At 46.5% G+C, this 20,980-nt stretch overlaps 1 protein-coding gene across 1 annotated transcript in view; it reads right to left on the bottom strand.

Moving 5' to 3' along the window:
* slco2b1 (solute carrier organic anion transporter family, member 2B1) overlaps window positions 1–20,501 on the bottom strand; it is an 85,988-nt gene extending 65,487 nt beyond the window's left edge. The window contains exon 1 of the mRNA XM_080197708.1: window positions 20,448–20,501. The gene's annotated coding sequence lies outside the window, so the exon portion shown is untranslated. The remainder of the gene's footprint in view (window positions 1–20,447) is intronic.
* Window positions 20,502–20,980: the final 479 nt, after the last annotated feature.

Below are 20,980 nucleotides of genomic sequence, written 5' to 3'. Positions count from 1 at the left end.
ACGTGGACTGTAGCGATTCAAGAAAGCAGCTCACCACCACCTTCTCAAGGGGCAATTAGGGATGGGCAATAAATGCTGGCCCAGCCAGCGACACCCAGGTCCCACAAATGAATTTAAAAAATCACAGCTGATCTCATTTTGACCTCAACCGAGGTCGAACACTCGATAACCTTTCAATTCCTTTGCTTATCAAGAATCTATCTACCTCCGCCTTGAAGATTTTCAAAGGCTGGTCATCCACCACATTGCTATTTATCGGAACTTCGAAGGCCGGAACTTCTCCGCCGTTCACACTGATGGGGATCTTCTGGTCCCAGCCAATGGCGCACCAGCACCACGTGTTTCACGATGATGAGGGGTGCGTCCATCGGGGGGGGACCGGAATGTTCCGCCAGTGGCCAATGGCAAGCAGACTCCGCCACGGCAAAACACACGGAAAATCCCGCCCAAACTGTCGGCTGTTTCTCTTGCACATTATATCAGCGGCTACACAGCAAGAATGGGGCCAGAGAGCTGATGTCGCCAGAACTGGTGACAAAATGTTATAGAATTACTAAACCGAGGTTGCAAAGGCACTTTAAAATGACAGGGCACGCGATGAAATGAGGCCTTGTACACACTAGAAATTAGTAGTAACATCAAATCTACCTATTACTGCAGACCTGATTGCAGGGAGGACACAGTAAACAGCAATTTATTTTTCCACACATAACGTGCCCTCATACTCAGCATTTAACCCTCGGAATGTAGGGAAGGAGCAGGCCATTCGGCCCCTCCAGTCAATCAGGTCATGGCTGCTCTATTGTCTAGTTTCATACACTCCCCAAATCTGCTCATAAAGTGAGTTAACACAAATCTATCGATTTTAGATTGATAATTGATTGAGCCTGTAAGAAGCAGAAGTCCCTTCCCTTTACAAGATCCAACAATACTTAAGACCATAAGAAATAGGAGCAGGAGTAGGCCATCTAGCCCTTCGAGCCTGCCCCGCCATTCAATAAGATCGTGGCTGATCTGAAGTGGATCAGTTCCACATTCCCGCTTTCTCCCCATAACCCTTAATTCCCTTGTCTACCAAAAACCTATCTACCCGTGACTTAAATATATTTAGTGAGGCAGCCTCCACCACTTCAACGGGCAGAGAATTCCAGAGATTCACCACCCTTTGAGTGAAGAAGTTCCTCCTCAACTCCGTTCTAAACTGCTCCCCCCTTATCTTGAGGCTGTGCCCTCTAGTCCTGTTGTCTTTTCTGAGCGGGAAGAATCTCTCTACCTCTACCCTATCCATCCCTTTCATTATCTTATACGTCTCTATAAGATCCCCCCTCATCCTTCTAAACTCCAACGAGTACAGACCCAGTCTATTTAGTCTGTCTTCACAGTCCAACCCCCACGTCTCCGGTATCAGCCTAGTGAACCTCCTCTGCGCTCCCTCCAAGGCCAAAATATCCTTGCGCAAGTGCGGCGACCAAAACTGCACACAGTACTCCAGCTGCGGCCTCACCAGTGCCCTGTACAGTTGCAGCAAAACAATCCAGAGTGCTCCCAGTCTGCAGCCTACACCCGGAGTGCCAGAGGAACTGCCACTCCTGTGTAAGCATGATGTGGTGATGCCGGCGTTGGACTGGGGTAGACACAGTAGGAAGTCTCACAACACCAGGTTAAAGTCCAACGGGTTTATTTGATAGCAAACGCCACTAGCTTTTGGGGCTTTTGTTTTGATCTCTTCCTGGTCTCAAATCCACCTCCCCCACCATTCCCCGTATCCTCTTATCCCCTTCTCTAATCAGAAATATATCTATCTCCTTCTTGAAACCATTCAATGATTCAGATTCCACCGCGCTATGGAACAGTGAGTTCCACAAATTCACCACCCTCTGCGAGAAGCACTTCCTCCCCATTTCAGTTTTAAATCTACCACCTCTCAGTCTACACCTGTGACCTCTTGTTTGAGATTGCCCCATCAGGGGAAACATTTGGTCTACGTTTACTTTCTCATTCCCTTATAGTATTTTATATCACTCGATCAGATCCCCTCTCATCCTTCAAAACTCCGTTAAGTACAAGCCCAAACTGTTTAATCTCTCCTCATTCATCCCCGGAATCAACCTGGTGAACCTCCTCTGAACTGCCTCCAATGTCACCACATCCTCCCTCAAATGAGGAGATCAAAACTGGACGCAATACTCCAGATGTGGGGCGGGCTGTGAGGCCTCACTCATCCCGAAACCATAAAATCTCATCCGAGGTCACCACACCCTTTCCCTGGCCCAGCCCCTCACCTGCTCTACTTTTATCCTCCAGTCCCTTTGCAATAAATGCCATTTGCCTTTTTTTTTAAATCACATGCTGAACCTGTGTACCGACTTGCTGCCATTCACCTCGCCCATTCCAGCTCCGCTGCCAGCGAGGACGGGAGAATTTGGCACTCTCCGTTCTCCAAACAAACCTCCATTCACTGCAGCGGGACTGGAAAATCACAGCCGTGGGCGAGACTGGAACTCTGCAGCGTCTAACTCCCTTTTCTACTTGAAGACACTCTTTAAAACCTACGACCTTGGCCAAACGATTGGTCACCTGACTTGCTTATTAACTCCTTACGGGGCTCAGTGACTTATTTTGTTCGATTGGCCTCCACTGAAGCATCTTGGGACATTTTAGTGCATTAAAGGTGTTATATGAATACAAGCTGTTGTTGTTATATCTCAGCGCTCTCCATTGCAACTCAGTCAGATCACAGGCCAGAGGTGCAGTGATATTTTTAACACATTTCTTGGCTTATTTTAAATATGTGGCATCCCTCAAACCTCAGGCTGAATGTGGTGCGGAGTTTTGGTATTGGGTGAGGTTACTACCAGCTGAAAGGAAACTGCGGAACAAAGAGAGGCAACTCCCAGAGGAACATTGCAGGGAAGATGCAAAGGAATGAAAGAGAAACGAATTTGTAATAGGGTTGAAGGGTTATGGAGAACGGGCAGGAAAGCGGAGTCGAGATCGACACAAGATCAGCTATGATCGCATTGAATGGCAGCAGAGGCTCAGGGGGGCTACGTTGCCTACTGCTGCTCCCAGGGGCACCACGGTGGCACAGTGGTTAGCACTGCTGCCTCACAGCGCCAGGGACCTGGGTTCGATTCCCGGCTTGTGTCACTGTCTGCGTGGAGTCTGCATGTTCTCCCCATGTCTGCGGGGGTTTCCGCCAAGTGCTCCGGTTTCCTCCCACAGTCCGAAAGACGTGCTGGTTAAGAGCATCGGCCGAGAGAAATTCTCGTCAGTGTACCCGAACAAGCACTGGAGTGTGGCGACTAGGGGATTTTCACAGAAACTTCACCGCAGCGAAAATATCAGACTACCTTGTGACACAAAATAAACTGGAGCTTGAAACAGCACCAGGGCAGGATTCTCTGATCTTGTACACTGCTGCCAGGTGGCCAGTGAGAATGAAGAAGTAGGCTCTCAGCCAAAAACTCCGGTCGCTGCAGCGGGACTGGAGAATCCCAGCTGCGGGCGAGGTCAGAGGTTGCTGGCGAATGTTTTGACTGTGTATGAAACAAGATTATGTACAGACTGAGCTCTAGACAACGGTCATCTAGACTCGGAACATTAACTATGTATCTCTCCCTCTCTCTCATGACGTGGAGATGCCGGCGTTGGACTGGGGTAAACACTTTAAGAACTCTGACAACACCAGATTTAAGTCCAACAGGTTTATTTGATAGTAAATTCACAAGCTTTTGGGGTTTGCCCCTTTGTCGGGCGAATGGAGAGTTCTGGCCTCAGACAGAGCATATAACAGCACAGACAGTTTAGCAGGTTAGGTGTAAAGATTCGCATTCTAATCAGTAATCAAATAAATCGGTTGGACTTAAACCTGGTGTTGTCAGACTTCTTACTGTGTGTCTCTCTCTCTCTCTCTCTCCACAGAGGTTGCCAGAGCGTGTCTGTATTTGCTTAGCTGAGAACGTTAAAATCTACACCTTAATACATTAATCTAGAAAATGAAATATGTCCCCACGGTAAAGGAGGTGGCTGTGAAATTGAGGAGTAGATGTTTCACAGCTTCAAACTTTTTTCAGTCACCTTCACTTAAAGGATCTGATTCGTACTCTCAGGATTAGAGACACCTCCTTGTGGTTTCCATTGCTTCTTGGGCTAATGTAGTCTGCATGGGCACCATCAAATTACTTTCAACTGGCACCCTCATCACTCCTGCTGAGTATGTTGCAATGTGCCCGAGCATGTTCCTAGCACACGCAACTTGTTTCACTCTAAGAGCCACATCGGACACACGGGTGACACACCAGAGGCTGACAGAACGATCCTGGGTGTGAGGTTAAATGGCAAGCGGAGAAAGAAAATGAGGTTCGCCACCGCCTCAGCGAGTTCCAGATGGGGTCACACGCTGTCAGAGTCTAGTCACCATTGCACTGTGAGACAAGGGCTAGCCAGCTTGAGCACAGCAAGATCCCACAAACAGCAACGTGATCAGCCTGATTTTTAGTGATGTTGGTTGAGGGGCAAATGTCGGCCGGGGCAATGGGGAGGAAGGAATAAGAAATAGTAACAGCAAAGTAAATTCCCCGACTTCTGTTCAAAATGTTGCTTTTGATTTGATTTAATATTGTTCGCATGTATCGGTGAAAAGTAGTGTTTCTGCACTCTACACAGACAAAGCATACCGTTCATAGAGTACAGAGGGGAGAAGGAAAGGAGAGGATGAAGAATATCGTTTTGTTTTATTCATGGGCAATGCTGGCTGGCCAGCATTTATTGCCCATCCCTAGTTACCAGAGGGCAGTTGAGAGTCAACCACATTGCTGTGGCTCTGGAGTCACATGTAGGCCAGACCGGGTAAGGACGGCAGATTTCCTTCCCTAAAGGACATTGGTGAACCAGATGGGTTTCTCTGACAATTGACAGTGGTTTCATGGCCATCAGTAGATTCTTAATTAAAACAGATTTTTTATTGAATTCAAATTCCAACACCTATTGTGGCAGGATTCGAACCCAGGTCCCCAGAAAATTAGCTGAGTTTCTGGATTTATAATCTAGCAATAATACACTAGGCCATCACCTTCCCTTACAATCACAGCTGGGGTGTAGAGAAAGATGAATTTAATGCGAGGTAGGTCCATTCAAAAGTCTGATGACAGCAGGGAAGGAGCTGTTCTTGAACCCAAAAGATAAACCAAAAGAGAAAATGCTGGAAAATCCCAGCAGGTCTGGCAGCATCTTTAAGGAGAAAGAGGGCTGACGTTTTGAGTCTAGATGAACCTTTGTCAAAGCTTTCCACAGTCCAAAGATGTACAGATTAGATGGATTGCCAAATTGCCCCTTAATGTCTGTCCCAAGGTGTGTATGTTCGGGGGATTGGCCATGGTAAATGGTCCCCTAATATCCCAAAGTGTATTTTTTAGGGAGCTTGGCCATGCAAAATTGCCCCTTAGTGTACCAGAATGTGTAGGTTAAATGGATTGGCCATGCTTGGTGTCCCAAAATATGTAGGTTAGATTGATTGGCCATGCTTAACTGTCCCTTAGTGTCTTTCCCAAGCTGTACAGTTAGAGGGCTTGGCCATGGTACATTGCCCTTTGGGAATGTTAGATGGAGCAGCCATGGTAAATGTGTGGGGTTATGGGGGTAGGGCAGGGGGAGATGGCTTGGGTAAGATACTCTGTCAGTGAGTTGATGCAGACTCAATGGGCCGAATGGCCTCTTCTGCACTGTCGGGAGTCTATGGCCTTCTTCGAATTTCCTCAGTGCAGCACGGAGTGGATCCGCCTGGATTTTATATTCTCCAGAAGGGGGATGTGAACCCATACACTGTTAATAGAGAGCGGAGTCTACTCAGCCACAGCTGGCTGGTGTGAAGTTATGAGATGGATCCCATGATTCATTTCCTCATAATTCTTTAGGGGAAAGTTGACGATATTTGAGTTTTCTATAACATACACTGAGAACAGTCAAGAGTTCATACTTTCCTTGCCTTTTGCTCCCTTTTGCAGAATGAAGCAATTAGCAAATTAATCATTCACGTCCGTGACCACACTGTGAGATCCAGCAATTTTGAACCACATTATCATACCTCACATTCAGCCCATTTGCCTGTGCCAGATTTTGGGAAGAGCTGTCCAATTAGCCCCAATGCCATTACATTTTCCCTACAGAACAACAAACCTTTCCTCCTCACTTGTTCATTGAATCCTCTTTATTACCACCAAAGTTACCACTGAATCTGCTTCCATCGCCCTGATAGGCAGAACGTTCCGGAAGGGGACAACTCACCATCTCTTCCTCGCCCGCTCGAGTTTACTGGAACGTCTGCTGACTGAAACTTCCGTTAGCGCAAACCATTTCTCCCACACCCCCCCACCTCTGCACCAAGGAGAACAATCCCAGCTTCTCCAGTCTCTCCACGTTAACTGCAGCCCTCTATTCCCTGGTACCGTTCTAGCCAGCCAATCTCCCCCCCCAACCCTCCAAGGAGATTCAAGATGGCGCCAGAGCATGGCGACTTCTTGCGAGCGGTCATAGAACATTACAGCACAGTGCAGGCCCTTCGGCCCTCAATGTTGCGCCGACCAGTGGAACCAATATAATGACCCTCCAACCTAAACTATTCCAAATGTTATCCATATGCCTATCCACTGACTACAGTCCACAGCCTGCCCTATAATTCTATCTTTGGGCAGGATTTTCTGGCCTCATTCATCCCGAGGCTGGAAAAATCCCACCCGAGGTCAAAGAACCTTTGCATGGTGTATGTTCCAAACACTACAATTCCTGTGGTGGGCAGGACATGGAAATTCTGACCATTTACTCTCGTTCTATGTTTTTAGAACTCCACTAAGCTCTCTAAAAATGCTCTAATTACTTTATCTTAAGCTGATCTTTCTCTACAGCCTAGCTATGATTGTAACACTGCATGTGTACATTTCACAGGTTATTCAGTCCGCCTTGTTGTCCAACAAGGGGCATACACGCGGTGGGTCGTGCAAGGGCTGCTCTTGGATGTTGCATCGAGAGTTGCCTAGTGCTTCACGTCGTTAGGGTACGCTTAAACTGGACCAGACGCTGGGCAACACGACAGCTCAGTGACTATCACTGTTTGCTGTGTAGATACATGGATTTGGGCCGGTGTCTGTGGGAGTTTGCACATTCTCCCCGTGCTTGCGTGGGTTTTCTCTGGGTGCTCCGGTTTCCTCCCGCACCCCAAAAACGTGCTCTTAGGCTAATTGGTGTAACAAATTATCCCTAAATTAGTCTCCCCTCAATCTTCCCCAATAGGTAGACAAAGGTCATAGGTAGAGGAGGGCACTCAATGTTAAAATGGCGGCGCGGGCTCATTGGGCCGAAGGGCCTGTTTCCCGTGCTGTGTTGTTCTTTGTTAATGCTGCATTCTCTCCCCTCTCCTTTCCTTCTCCCCGATGTTTTATATGATTTGTCTGTATACTGCGCAAGAAACAATACATTTCACTGTATCCCGATACATGTGGTAGTAATAAATCAACTCAAATCAAATCAAGGCCTTGACATTCTTCCAAAAGTGCAGTGGTCAGGATTAAACACCATACTTCAGCCTGACCAGTTATTTTGTAAAACTTAACTTCCCCATTTGGCTTTTCGGGGCAGTGAGTAGTGTATGCATCTTCCCCATAACACAATGAATGGGAGGAAGCCCAAACCATCGCTTGTCTGTAGTTGTTGGACTGTTCTCAGTGTGTGGAAGTGAAAGGTCAACATCAAATCTCCAGTTTACGATTTTTGATCGAGAGTCATTGAACAAAAAGCTTATCAAGCAGAAAAAGTCATCCACATTTATATTGCAGCTGTAAAACACTGATAAGTCCCAAAACACACCACAGAAGCAATTCTCAAACTGAGTGACACAAGCAGAGGTGACCTAAAGCTCGGATGAAGAGGTTGATTTTAAGGAGTATTTTAAACGTGGAGAGAGAGAGTGAGCAAGAGAAGGGGAGAGCGAGAGAGAGAGGGCGAACAAGACAGCGAGAGAAAAAATAAGAGAGCGAAAGAGAAAAAGAGTGAGCGAGTGCGAGAGAGGAAAAAAAGTGAGAAAGAGGGAGAGGGGGTGTGCGAGAAAGTAAGCAAGAGAGCGAGAGGGAGAGAAAGAGTGAGAGAGTGAGAGAGACGAAGAGTGAAAGAGAGAGAGAAACAGTGAGAGAAAGTGAAAGAGAAAGAGTGAGAGTGATTTGATTTGATTTGATTTATTATTATTACATGTATTATAGAACATAGAACATTACAGCGCAGAACAGGCCCTTCGGCCGACGATGTTGCGCCGACCAGTTAAAAAAACAATGACCCTCTAACCTAAACCAATCCCTTTTCATCTATAAACCTATCCACAGATCTCTTAAACACCCCCAAACTAGGCGCATTTACAACTGCAACAGGCAGGGCATTCCAATCCCTCACCACCCTCTGGGTAAAGAACCTACCCCTGACATCCGTCCTATAACTACCCCCCCTTAATTTAAAGCCATGCCCCCTCGTGCTAGCTTTCTCCATCCGAGGAAAAAGGCTATCACTGTCCACCCTATCTAAACCTCTAATCATCTTATATGTTTCAATAAGATCCCCTCTTAGCCGCCTTCTTTCTAGGAAAAACAACGCCAAATCCCTCAGTCTCTCCTCATAGGACCTCCCCTCCATACCAAGCAACATCCTGGTAAACCTCCTCTGCACCCTCTCCAAAGCCTCCACATCCTTCCTATAATGTGGGGACCAGAACTGCACACAATACTCCAAGTGCGGCCACACCAGAGTTGTGTACAGTTGCAACATGACGCTGCGACTCCTAAATTCAATCCCCCTACCAATAAACGCCAAGACACCGTATGCCTTCTTAACAACCTTATCTACTTGATTCCCAACTTTCAGGGATCTATGTACACATACACCTAGATCCCTCTGTTCATCCACACTATTCAGAGTCCTCCCGTTAGCCCTATACTCGACACATCTGTTATTCCTACCAAAGTGAATTACCTCACACTTCTCCGCATTAAACTCCATCCGCCACCTCTCGGCCCAGCTCTGCAACCTGTCTAAGTCTCCCTGCAAACTATGACACCCTTCCTCACTATCTACCACACCTCCGACTTTGGTGTCATCAGCAAATTTACTAATCCACCCAACTATACCCTCATCCAGATCATTAATAAAAATTACAAACAGCAGTGGCCCCAAAACAGATCCCTGAGGCACACCACTCGTAACATTTTCATGCAGTGAAAAGTATTGTTTCTTGCACGCTATACAGACAAAGCATACCATTCATAGAGAAGGAAAGGAGAGAGTGCAGATTGTAATGTTACAGTCATAGCTAGGGTGTAGAGAAAGATCAACTTAATATGAAGTAGGTCCATTCAAAAGTCTGACAGCAGCAGGGAAGAAGCTGTTCTTGAGTCGGTTGGTACACATCCTCAGAATGTTGTACCTGTTTCCCGACGGAAAAAGGTGGAAGAGAGAATTTCCAGAGAGTGTGGGTCCTTAATTTTAGTGGCTGCTTTTCCGAGGCAGCGGGAAGTACAGACAGAGACAATGGATGGGGGTCTGGTTTTGCGTGATAGATTGAGCTACATTCACGACCTTTTGTAGTTTCTCGCAGTCCTGGTCAGTGCAGGAGCCCAAACCAAGCTGTGATACAACCAGGAGGAATGCTTTCTATAGTGCATCTGTATAAAAGTTGGTGAGAGTCGTAGCTGACATGCCAAATTTCCTTAGTCTTCTGAGAATGTAGAGGCGTTGGTGGGGCTTTCTTAACTATAGTGTCGGTGTGGGGAAACCAGGACAGGTTGTTGGTGATCTGGACACCTAAAAACTTGAAGCTCTCGACCATTTCTACTTTGTCCTCATTGACCTAGGGGTGTGTTCTCCACTACACTTCCTGAAGGCAATGATGATCTCCTTCATTTTGTTGACATTGAGAGAGAGATTATTATCACCGCACCAGTTCACCAGATTCACTATCTCATTCCTGTAATCTTGCCTTGTCATTGTTTGAGATTCAAGTCACAATGTTGTGTCATCAGCAAACTGGAAAATCGAGTTGGAGGGGAATTTGGCCGCACAGAGAGAGGTGTATAAGGAGTATAGTACGGGGGTTGAGGACACAGCCTTATGGAGCACCGGTGTTGAGGATGATCGTGGAGGAGGTGAAGTTGCCTGTCCTTACTGACAGTGGTCTACGGGTTAGGAAGTTCAGGATCCGGTCGCAGAGGGAGGAGCCGAGGCCACGGAGTTTGGAGATGAGTTTTGTAGGAATAATGTTGAAAGCTGAACTATAGTCAATAAGTAGAAATATGACATAAACGCCCTTGTTATCTAATTGCTCCAAGGTTGCATGTAGGGCAGGGAGATAGCGTTTCTGTAGACGATAGGCGAACTGTAGTGGATCCAGCAATCTAGGAGGCTGGAATTGATTTGTACTGTGACTAACCTTTCAAAGCATTTCATAATGATGGATATCAGAGCCACAGGACGATAGTCCTTATCTTTGATACTGGGATGATGGTCATCTTCTTGAAATAGATAGTGACCTCAGATTGTTGTAGTGGTTGGAGATGTTTGTGAATACCCCCGCCAGCTGATCCACATAGGATCTGAGTGCGCGTCCAGGTACCCCGTCCAGGCCAGTCACTTTCCGTGGGCTGAGCTCATCAGGGAGAGGTGCGTTGGAGTTGGGGATTTTACATGCCTTCACCTTGTAGCCTTATGCCTTGCAGATCTTGCCACAGTCAGCAGGGGTCTGTGTGGCTCGCCTGGGGCTCTAACTTGGTCCGGTATTGTCTTTTGGCATCTTTGATGGATCTCCTTAGATCATATCTTGTATAGGTCAGCAAGCAGTGAATATCCGGTTGGGGAACACACGGATTTGCTTCTTTGGCACACAGTCTTCTACACACTTACTGATGAAGCCAGTTACTGCAGTGGCGTACTCTTTCAGGCTGGTCGCAGAGTAAATACTGACCAGTCCACTGACTCTAAGCAGCCCCCGTAGGACATTATCCAATTCCTCAGCCCAACATTGAAGGATGATCTCTTTGATGGATTCTCCTGCTTCAGATTTTGCTTGTAAGCTGGGAGTCTGATTTCCCAAAGTGTGGGCAGGTGATAGAGCAGTAGGCATGTTTAATATTTGTGTAGCAGTGCTCTAGGGTGTTTGGGCCTCTGGTGGGACAGGAAACGTGTTGGTGGTAACTTGGTAGTCTGCTCTTGAGCTTGGCCTGATTGAAGTCCCCAGCCACAATGAACAATGCCTCAGGATGTTTCATCTCAAGGCTATTCATAGTGGTGTATATTTCGTCCAGCGTGTCTTCATGTCAGTGTGGGGTGGGATGTAAACTGCCGTCAGGGTAACGGAGGTGACCTCTCATGGAAGGTAGTAGGAACGACATTTTATCGTCAAGTATTCTAGGTCCAGGGAGCAAAAACTCACCAGTGTTGCTACACCTCAGTGTTGATTAGGAAGCAGACCCCATCTCTCCTAGCCTTGCCTGAAGCTGCCGAATGGTCCATTTGATGGATTGAGAAGCCCCCTGGCAGTAGGGCACAGTCCGGTGAAGCAGGAGTGAGCCATGTCTCCGTGAAACAGAGCAGTCCCTCAGCTCTCTTTGGAAAGTGAGTCTGGCTTGAGGTTCGTCTAGCTTGTTTTCCAGGGATTGGACACTTGCCAGGAGTAAGCCAGGGAGGGGAACCTTGGCACCGCATTGTTTCACTCTCAGCCTATATCCTGCTGTGTCACCTGACAATCTTCCTCACTATCTGCCAATCCTGCCATCTTGGTGTCATCTGCAAACTTGCTGATCACACCACGTACGCCCTCTTCCAAGTAATTTATATATATTACGAAGAGAAGAGGTCCCAGTACTGAGCCCTGCAGCACACCACTGGTGACAGACCTCCAGCTAGAAAAGGACCCTTCCACTACTACTCTGTCTCCTGTTGCCTACACGTTTCCTGTGATTCCTGGTGTGCTTGCTTCTTTCCAGGCCTGAAAGATGGTGAGAGCAGTATGAGGTATGAGGGTATAGGTGCGTTCAATGAGGTTTTTCACTGTGGTCAGTGTGTGGGTCGTGGGAGAGGGAGAGAAAGAGCGATAGAGAGAGAGTGTGAGAGAGACAGAGTGTGAGAGACAGAAAGAGTGACAGAGAGAGAGAAAAGGAGTGAGAGAGAATGTGTGTGTGTGTGAGAGAGAGAGAGAGAAAGGTAGAGAGGCTAAACGGAGAATATTCTTAAACTGAAGACCAATGGTGGAAAAATGGGGCTGGACAGGAGCAGTGCAGAGATCTCAGGGCTGGGGGAACTTACAGAGCAGTGAGTGGGGAAAGGCCATGGAGGGACTTGAAAACAAAAAGGATGAGAGTTACAGCCACAAACCTGGACTTGGTTTAAGGCAACTTGTTGCACGTGGTCTACAGAGAAATTGATGAGTTCCGATTCCCCTTTTTTGCTCTTTTCTCTGCAAGCTCTTTCACTTCCTTTTACTTTTTCACTGTTTTCATTCTTAGAATAATACTTTTTTGGAAGCAACAAGGAAGCAGGATACATTTTTTGAGGAGGTGACAAAAACGGTTGACGATGGGAGAGCCGTTGATGTCATCTATATGGATTTCAGTAAGGCGTTTGACAAAGTCCCTCACGGTAGGCTGGTAGAAAAGGTCAAGGCACATGGGATACAGGGACAGGTATCTAGATGGATTGAAAACTGGCTATATTATGCCAGTATATTATGGATACTAGAGGGAGGTTTTTCACACAGAGGGTTGTGGGGGTATGGAATGCGCTACCAAGTAAGGCGGTGGAGGCAGGCACGCTGGACTTGTTTAAGGTTTACTTAGATAGGCACATGAGTGAAACAGGGATGGAGGGTTGTAGGAGACAGTTTTAAAAAGGGTCAGAGCCTCGGGACGATACTGGAAATGTAATACTACATGTTAATGTTTTGTCTCTTTTAATCCGCAGGTGTGTCGGTCCACCTTGTTGTCAAACGAGGGGCATGCACACAGTGGATCGTGCGTGGGCTGCTCTTGGATGTTTCGAGAGTGGCCTAGTACTTCGCGTCGTGATGTGTGCTTAATCCTGGACCAGCAGATGGGCACCACAACAGCTCAATGACTATCACTGCTAGCTGTGCAGATACATGGATTTGGGCCAGTGTCTGTGGGAGTTTGCGCATTCTCCCCGTGGTTGCATGGATTTCCTCCGGGTGCTCCAGTTTCCTCCCACACCCCAAAGATGTGCTCTTAGGCTGATTGGTGTACCAAATTGACCCTACACTATTCTCCCCTGAATCTGGTTACAATAGGGGTACCATTCGCATACACACGGGGCCAGGTAGGTGTAGGAAAATGCTTTGTAAGACAGCGGCGTGGGCTCGTTGGCCGAAGGGCCCGTTTCCTGTGCTGGGTTGTTCTTTGTTCTTTGTTCTAGATGTGGTAATGTGATAATGACCCAATAAAGGATCCTCAAGGCAAGAGGGATCCTACCATGACAGAAATTCACATTCAGTCTGAGGGTGAGAAATGTGGATCTAAAACTAGTGTCTTAAACTTAAATTACAATGGTATGAAGACTAAGTTGGCTAAAATGGAATAGGAAACAGGTTAAAAGGGTGAGCTGAGGAGAAGAAGTGCAAACGTTTAAGGAGATATCTCCCAACACTCACAAAAATACATTCCATTGAAAATGATAGACTTTACAAGAAGGATGCAATGTCCATGGCTAAGGAAGTTAAGGAAGGTATCAAATTGAAAGAAGTGGTTAACAATGGTTCATCATTTAGTGTTAAAGTTTTAAGTTTATTTATTAGTGTCACAAGTAGGCATACATTAACAATGCAATGATGTTACTGTGAAAATCCCCCCGTCGCCACACTCCGGTGCCTGTTTGGGTACACTGGTGGAGAATTTAGCATGGCCAATGCACCCAACCAGCACATCTTTCAGACTAAGGGAGGAAACTGGAGCATCTGGAGGAAACCCACGCAGAAATGGGGCGAATGTGCAGTGACCTAAGCTGGGAATCGAACTCAGATCCTGGCGCTGTGAAGCAGCAGTGCTATTCACTGTGCCACCATGCCGCCCCGTAGGTCAGGAGATATTTGGAAACTATCAAAGGGTGACTGAAGAAGTTGAGAGACCATTAGCAAGAAAGATAGAAAAGGATCGCAGACGCTTCTACAGACTTGTAAAATGAAGAAGAGTAGTTAGCATAAGTGCTGGCCCCTTAGGGAGAGGTAGAAAAATTGATAGAAGATCCAAAACACAAGCTTGGATATTGGAAAAGCAAGAGGCAAAAGGGAGGAAGGAACTTTCAACAATCACAATCCTACAGAAAAATTATTGGGAAAACTAATTGGACAAAAGGCTGACAACCCCCCACCCAGGCCTGTGTCCTAGGATCTCTTCCCGCTCAAAAAAGACAGTAGGACTAGGTAGCACAGCCTCAAGATAAAAGGGGGGCAGTTTAGAACGGAGTTGAGGAGGAACTTCTTCACTCAAAGGGTGGTGAATCTCTGGAATTCTCTACCCGTTGAAGTGGTGGATGCTGCCTCGCTAAATATTTTTAAGAAGCGGGTTGATGGGTTTTTGATAAGAGAGGGGATTAAGGGTTATGGGGAGAGGGCCGGAAAGTGGAACTGAGCAGCGACAGATCAGCCATGATCTTATTGAATGGCGGGGCAGGCTCGAAGGGCCAGATGGCCTACTCCTGCTCCTATTTCTTATGTTCTTATGATCTTGAAACAAGTGGCTGAGGAGACAGCAGATGCATTTGTGATAATCTTCCAAAACACCTGAGATTCCAGAACAATCCCAGCAGATTGGAAAACTGCAAACGTCACAGCTCTATTCAGGAAAGGAGGGAGACAGAAAAAAGGAAAATATCGGCCAGTTAATCTAATACCAGTTACTGGGAAAATTCTAGAATCCGTTATCAAAGAAGTAGCAGCAGGATATTTAGACAATCATAACAGAGTTGGGCAGAGTCAACATGGTTCTGTGAAAGGGAAATCCTGTCTGGCAAATTGATTAGAGCCTCACAGCACCAGGGACCCAGGTTCAATTACGGCCTTGGGTGACTGTCTGTGTGCAGTTTGTACCTTCTCTCCATGTCTGTGTGGGTTTCCTCCGAGTGCTCCGGTTTCCTCCCACAGTTCAAAGATGTGCTGGTTAGGTTGATTGGCCATGTTAAATTGACCCTTAATGTCAGAGGAACTAGCAGGTAAATACATGGGGTTACAGGGATAGGGCCTGGGTGGGATTGTGGTCGGTACAGGCTCGACAGGCAAAATAGATTCTCTACAGTGCAGAAGGAGACTATGGATATAGGATTGGCTAACTGAGAAGAAACAGAATCAAGATAAATAGGCCATTCTTCAACTTGGCCAACTGTCACTAGTGGAGTGCCAAAGAAATCAGTCGTGGAGCTTAACTATTTATAATCCATATTAATGACTCAGATGAAGGGACTGACTGCATTGTAGCGGAATTTGTTCACGATACAAAAACAAAAAGGAAAGCGAGTTGTGAGGAGAATACCAAGAGAGTGCAAAGGGACAAAAAAGTGTCAATCCCCTTTTGATTGTAGATATCCTTCTATTGGTCAGACTTCCTCCAAGATGCTTCCAATGATGAGTTAGGTCCTCTTTCAATCATCCCATTCTGAGCACAGAGCAGATGTTCGGAATATGAGTCAAGTGTGGCTGCCTTTCTCCTTCAATGATCACACGATCTCTTGGCTGTAGCACTCCTTCCAATCCAATCAGCTTCTCTCCATGTCTGCCGCTACATGGTTCCTGGAAAAGCTTTTCCTTACGTCTTTCATGTCTACATTGGACAATGGCCAAGGTCTCATTTTTCAATGTTAGCCTGCGTTAAAGCCACATGACACCGTCCATCTTAGAGTTAAATGCCATCATCTAAAGACTACAGTTGATTCGCTGGGTAGCTCAAATCAAACTAATTGGCAATTTTTTAAAAATGAATTTTATGGGACATGAACTTCACTGGACCACAATTTATTCCTCGTCCCTAACTGTTGTTCCATCCTTAATTGCGGCACGGTGGCACAGTGGTTAGCACTGCTGCTTCACAGCGCCAGGGACCCAGTTTCGAATCCCGGCTTGGGTCACTGTCTATGTGGAGTTTGCACGCCCTCCCTGTGTGGGTTTCCTCCGAGTGCTCCAGTTTCCTCCCACAGTCCAAAGGTGTGCAGGTTAGGTGGACTGGCCCATGCTAAGTTGCCCCTTAGTGTCAGGGGGAACCAGCCAGGATAAACAGGTGGGATTGGGGTGGATAGGGCCTGGATGTGATAGTAATTGGTGCAGACTTGATGGGTCAAATGGCCTCCTTCTGCACTGTTGGGAATCTACGAAATCCCAAGGGGCATTTGAGAGGCCAGTGGGTCTTGAATCACATGTAAACCAGACCAGGTAAGCATGGCAGATTTCCAGCACTTTGTCAGTGCTGCCCTGGGGGTTTTCAGCCTTGCATGAGAATTGAACTCACAATCGTTAGACCTAGCAGCACCAGCATCACCCACTGAGTCACATAGGGTCCACACCCAGATAGGGATGGCAGACTGCCTTAACTAAAGGAACACTGGTGAACCAGTTTTAACAAAAATCAAACTGTACTTTGATCACCTTTATTCCCAAGTTTATTCCCAACTGAATTGATATTATCCAAATGTCCTGATGGGAATTGAAATCGGGATGGGATATCACGGTGACTCAGCGGTCAGCACTGCTGCCTCAGAGCGCTGGGGACCTGGATTCGATTCCCAGCTTGAGTCACTGTCTGTGTGAAGTTTGCACATTCTCCCCGTGTCTGCGTGGGTTTACCCCAGATGCTCCAGTTTCCTCCCAAACTCCAAAGATGTGCGGGTTGGGTGGATTGGCCATGCTAAATTGCCCCTTAGCGTCAGGGGGACTAACCAGGGTAAGTGCATGGGGTTATGTGGATAGGGCTTGGGTAGGATTGTGACTGGTGCATTGCGTTGTAGGGATTCTGTGATATTGAGAACAGCTGCTGGGTTTGCAGTGAGAAGAATCGCCAATCTGGTTTGCGGTGTTGATTCAAATGATGGACAGATTACATTTCATAGATCCACAGATATATCAATTGCAAAAAAAAAAAATCCACATGCTGGCTCGCTATCGTTTCAACATTAAACAGTTCATAATTCCTTTAACACAGCAATGTGGTTAGAGACCTGGAATGAACCACCCAAGGCTGCGGTGGAGACAGCATTCAAAGGGGAATTGAGAGTTATCTGAAGATTGCAGGGCTACTGGGAGACAGTGGAGGATGGGATTCCCTGAATCCCGTTTCTATCATTGTAGAATCCCTACAGTACACAATGAGGCCGTTCGGCCCATCAACCCTGTACCGGCCACAATTCCACCCAAGCCCTATTCCCGTAATCCCACACATTTACCCTGCTAATCCCCCCTTGACACTAGGTTCAATTTAGCATCAACCTAATCCGTCTTTGGAGTGTGGGAGGAAACCCATGCAGACACGGGGAGAACATGCAAACTCCACACAGACCCAAGACGGGAATTGAACCCGGGTCCCTGGCATTCTGAGGGAGCCGTGCTAACCGCTGTGCCAGCCTGATGGGTCGACTGTTCTCTTTCTGCACCATAACCATTCCACAATCCTATGAATTCTGGTGCTGTATCGCTCCCCCCACGAGTGTTCTCCAGCCAATAAAGTACTTATTGAAGTGTGTATGTAAGAAAGGTGATAGTCAATACAATGGCAATGAGTTCCCACACAAACCGCAATGAAACAACTAATAGAGAATCTGGCTTTTAGTGATGTTGGAAACACAGACACTGAGAAAATGTACAGCACAGAAGCAGGCAGCCATTCAGCCCATCGTGTGTGCGCGCTGCCCGAAACAAGCCATTCCCACTTCCCATCTCCATAGATTGTGATACCTCAACTGCAGATCCAATAACTTCTTTTAAACTCGTTAACACTTTCTGTCTCCACCATCAGAACAGAAAGCGTAGGAGCAGAAATAGGCCATTCGGCCCATCAAGTCCTGCTCCGCCATTCAACGAGATCATGAGTGATCTGAATTAATAATCCTCAACTCCACTTTCCCGTCTTATCCCCATAACACTTGATTCCTTTACTGATTAACAATCAGCCCTTGAACACACAGTCCAGCCCTGACAGCTCTCTGTGCTAAAGAATTCCACAGATTCACTACCCACTGAGAGAAGTGCTGCACTGTCAGAGGTGCCGTTTTTCAGGTGAGATATGAAACCCTGGTGCCATTTGGCTGCTCCGATAAATGTAAAATATTCCACTTATTTTGGAGAAGAGTAGGAAGGGGAACTCCTTCCTGGTGCCCTGGCTACTATTCACCTCTGGTGGGTTCATAGAATCCCTACAAGTGCACAAGGAGGCCATTCAGCCCATTGAGACTGCACTAACAACGCCACCCAGGTCCTATCCCCATAACCCCACACATTTACCCTGCCAGTCCCCCTGACACTAAGGGGCAATTTAGCGTGGCCATTCAACCTAACCTGCACACCTTTGGACTGTGGGAGGAAACTGATGCAATAGTGACAACATTCCACAAGCACCCATTTGGTTTGGAACCTCTAGCAGTCGTTAAGTGTAGCTTTATGAACTGGAGCAAAGACAATAATCTCTCACTCAATGTCAATAAAACGAAGGAGATTGTCATTGGCTTCAGGAAGCATTGTGGAGGACATATCCCTGTCTACAGCAACAGTGATAAAGTGGAAATGGTCAAGCGCTTCAAGTTTCAAGGTGCCCAGATCACCAACAACCTGTCCTTTTACCTCCACATCAATGCTATAGTTAAGAAAGCCCCACCAACGCCTCTACTTTCTCTGAAGACTAAGAAAATTTGGCACGTCAGCTACGACTCTCACCAACTTTTACAGATGCAGCATAGAAAGCATTCTTTCTGGATGTATCAGAGCCTGGTATGGCTCCTGCTCTGCCCAAGGCCTCAAGGAACTACAAAAGGTTGTTAATGTAGCCCAATCCATCACTCAAACCAGTTTCCCATCGATTGAGTCTGTCTACACTTCCCACTGTCTTGACAAAGCAACCAGAATAATTAAGGACCCCATGCACCCCGGACATTCTCTCTTCCACCTTTTTCTGTTGGGAAAAAGTTACAATAATCTGAGGTCACATACCAACCGACTCAAGAACAGCTTCTTCCCTGCTGCTGTCAGACTTTTGAATGGACCTACCTCGCATTAAGTTGATCTTTCTCTACACACTCGCTATGACTGGGACACTACATTCTGCACTGTCTCCTTTCCTTCTCTATGAACGGTATGCTTTGTCTGTATAGCGCGCAAGAAACAATACTGTTCACTGTATAATAATACATGTGACAATAACAAATCTAATCAAAAGTCTGAGGTCACCACTTCTCCCCTGCTGCTATCCCACTTTTGAATGGACCTGCCTGGCACTAAACTGATCTTTCTCTACACCCTAGCTATGACTGTGACGCTGCATTCTGCCCCCTCTCTCCTTGTCTTCTCCCCTGTGTACTCTATGAACGGTATGCTTTGCCTGCTTAGCGCGCAAGAAGCAATACCTTTCACCCTATTCCATTACATGTGACAATAATAAATGGAATGATAGTGAAAGGAAAATTTGTCCGCTTCCTTATAGGAAACCCTTGGTTTCGACTTTGTAGCACTTTTTAGTGAACGGGGGTGGAGCGGCGTTGGGGGGGGTGGAGGGTCACAGATTGGGATCGGGAACCGTCACAAAAGCCCCAGAAACAATATTTGACATGGGTGGGGTGGAAAGAAAATTTGTCTCCAAAGTTGTTTGGAAATGGGTTTGGCAACTTAGTGGCCGCGACGCTCCCTGCATAAGCAAGAGCTGCTAAAATAAACTCATCTGCTAAAACCACACAGGGAAAAACTACCCTAACTTTTACAAGTTCTTTCTGCTTTAAGACTCCTTTTTTGCTCTCTTGTCATTTAAGTAAATGTCAAACTGCAGAAAGGCAAGTCGCCAGACTCAGAAGCAGGCATTTGACAGAATCTTGTTGCATTATTTCAGCTGGTTGGGGGAAATCTAAACGGGTTAAATTTAAGAGACTAAATTGTCCCAGGGTAGAATGAAAGAGACACTTTGTCATGAGACAGCTCTTGGATTTTAGACAGTGCTTAACTCGCTTCACTAACTCAGAACAGATCAAAGTCCACTTTTTAGAGGAGAGCGAAAGAGTTGAATATTGAAATGTAGAATTCAGACGGGTCTGTGCTTTCTCTTTCACACAAACACACACACACACATCTCTCTCTCTCCTTTCTGTAGACTTTGAGAAAGAAAGTTCGAAAGTTTCTCACCAAGAGCCCAGCCCAAGTTCCACAAATTCTAGTAAAAGTTTTTACTCACGGTTCCCGGCTGGCTTTCCCCTGAACCTTGCGGAGTTGTGGCCAGACTGGAGGAACTGCGGGTTTGTTTGTAATTTCCAAGGAGGAGGGCCAGGGGTGTGTGAAAGAAAGTTTGTCCATTCAGAGAACAAGAGGAAAGGGAGAGGGGAAAACTGTTTTCTGGGTATTATTCAGTCAAAACATTTAAACTTTGTGCGCTGATGTAATACAGTAAGGAGTCTCACAACGCCAGGTTAAAGTCCAACAGGTTTATTTGATAGTAAACGCCACCAGCTTTGGGAACGCTGTTCCTTCCTCAGGTGAGTGGAAAATACTAATATTACTGGTATTAATATTACTGGTACTAATCAAGCAGATGCAGCATGGATTCATGAAGGGAAAGTCGTGTTTGACGAATTTACTGGATTTTTATGAAGATGTAACGAGTGTGGTTGACAGAGGGGAACCGGTGGATGTGGCGTTTTTAGATTTCCAGAAGGCATTCGATAAGGAGCCTCACAAAAGGTTGCTGCAAAAGATTAAGGTACATGGAGT

Source organism: Carcharhinus amblyrhynchos, chromosome 10 (assembly GCF_965287045.1).
Source record: "Carcharhinus amblyrhynchos chromosome 10, sCarAmb.v2.hapA, whole genome shotgun sequence".
In the NCBI taxonomy this organism is placed as follows: Eukaryota; Metazoa; Chordata; class Chondrichthyes; order Carcharhiniformes; family Carcharhinidae; genus Carcharhinus; species Carcharhinus amblyrhynchos.
Note: the sequence above shows the minus strand (reverse complement) of the source record. Positions and strands in the feature narration are given on the sequence as shown.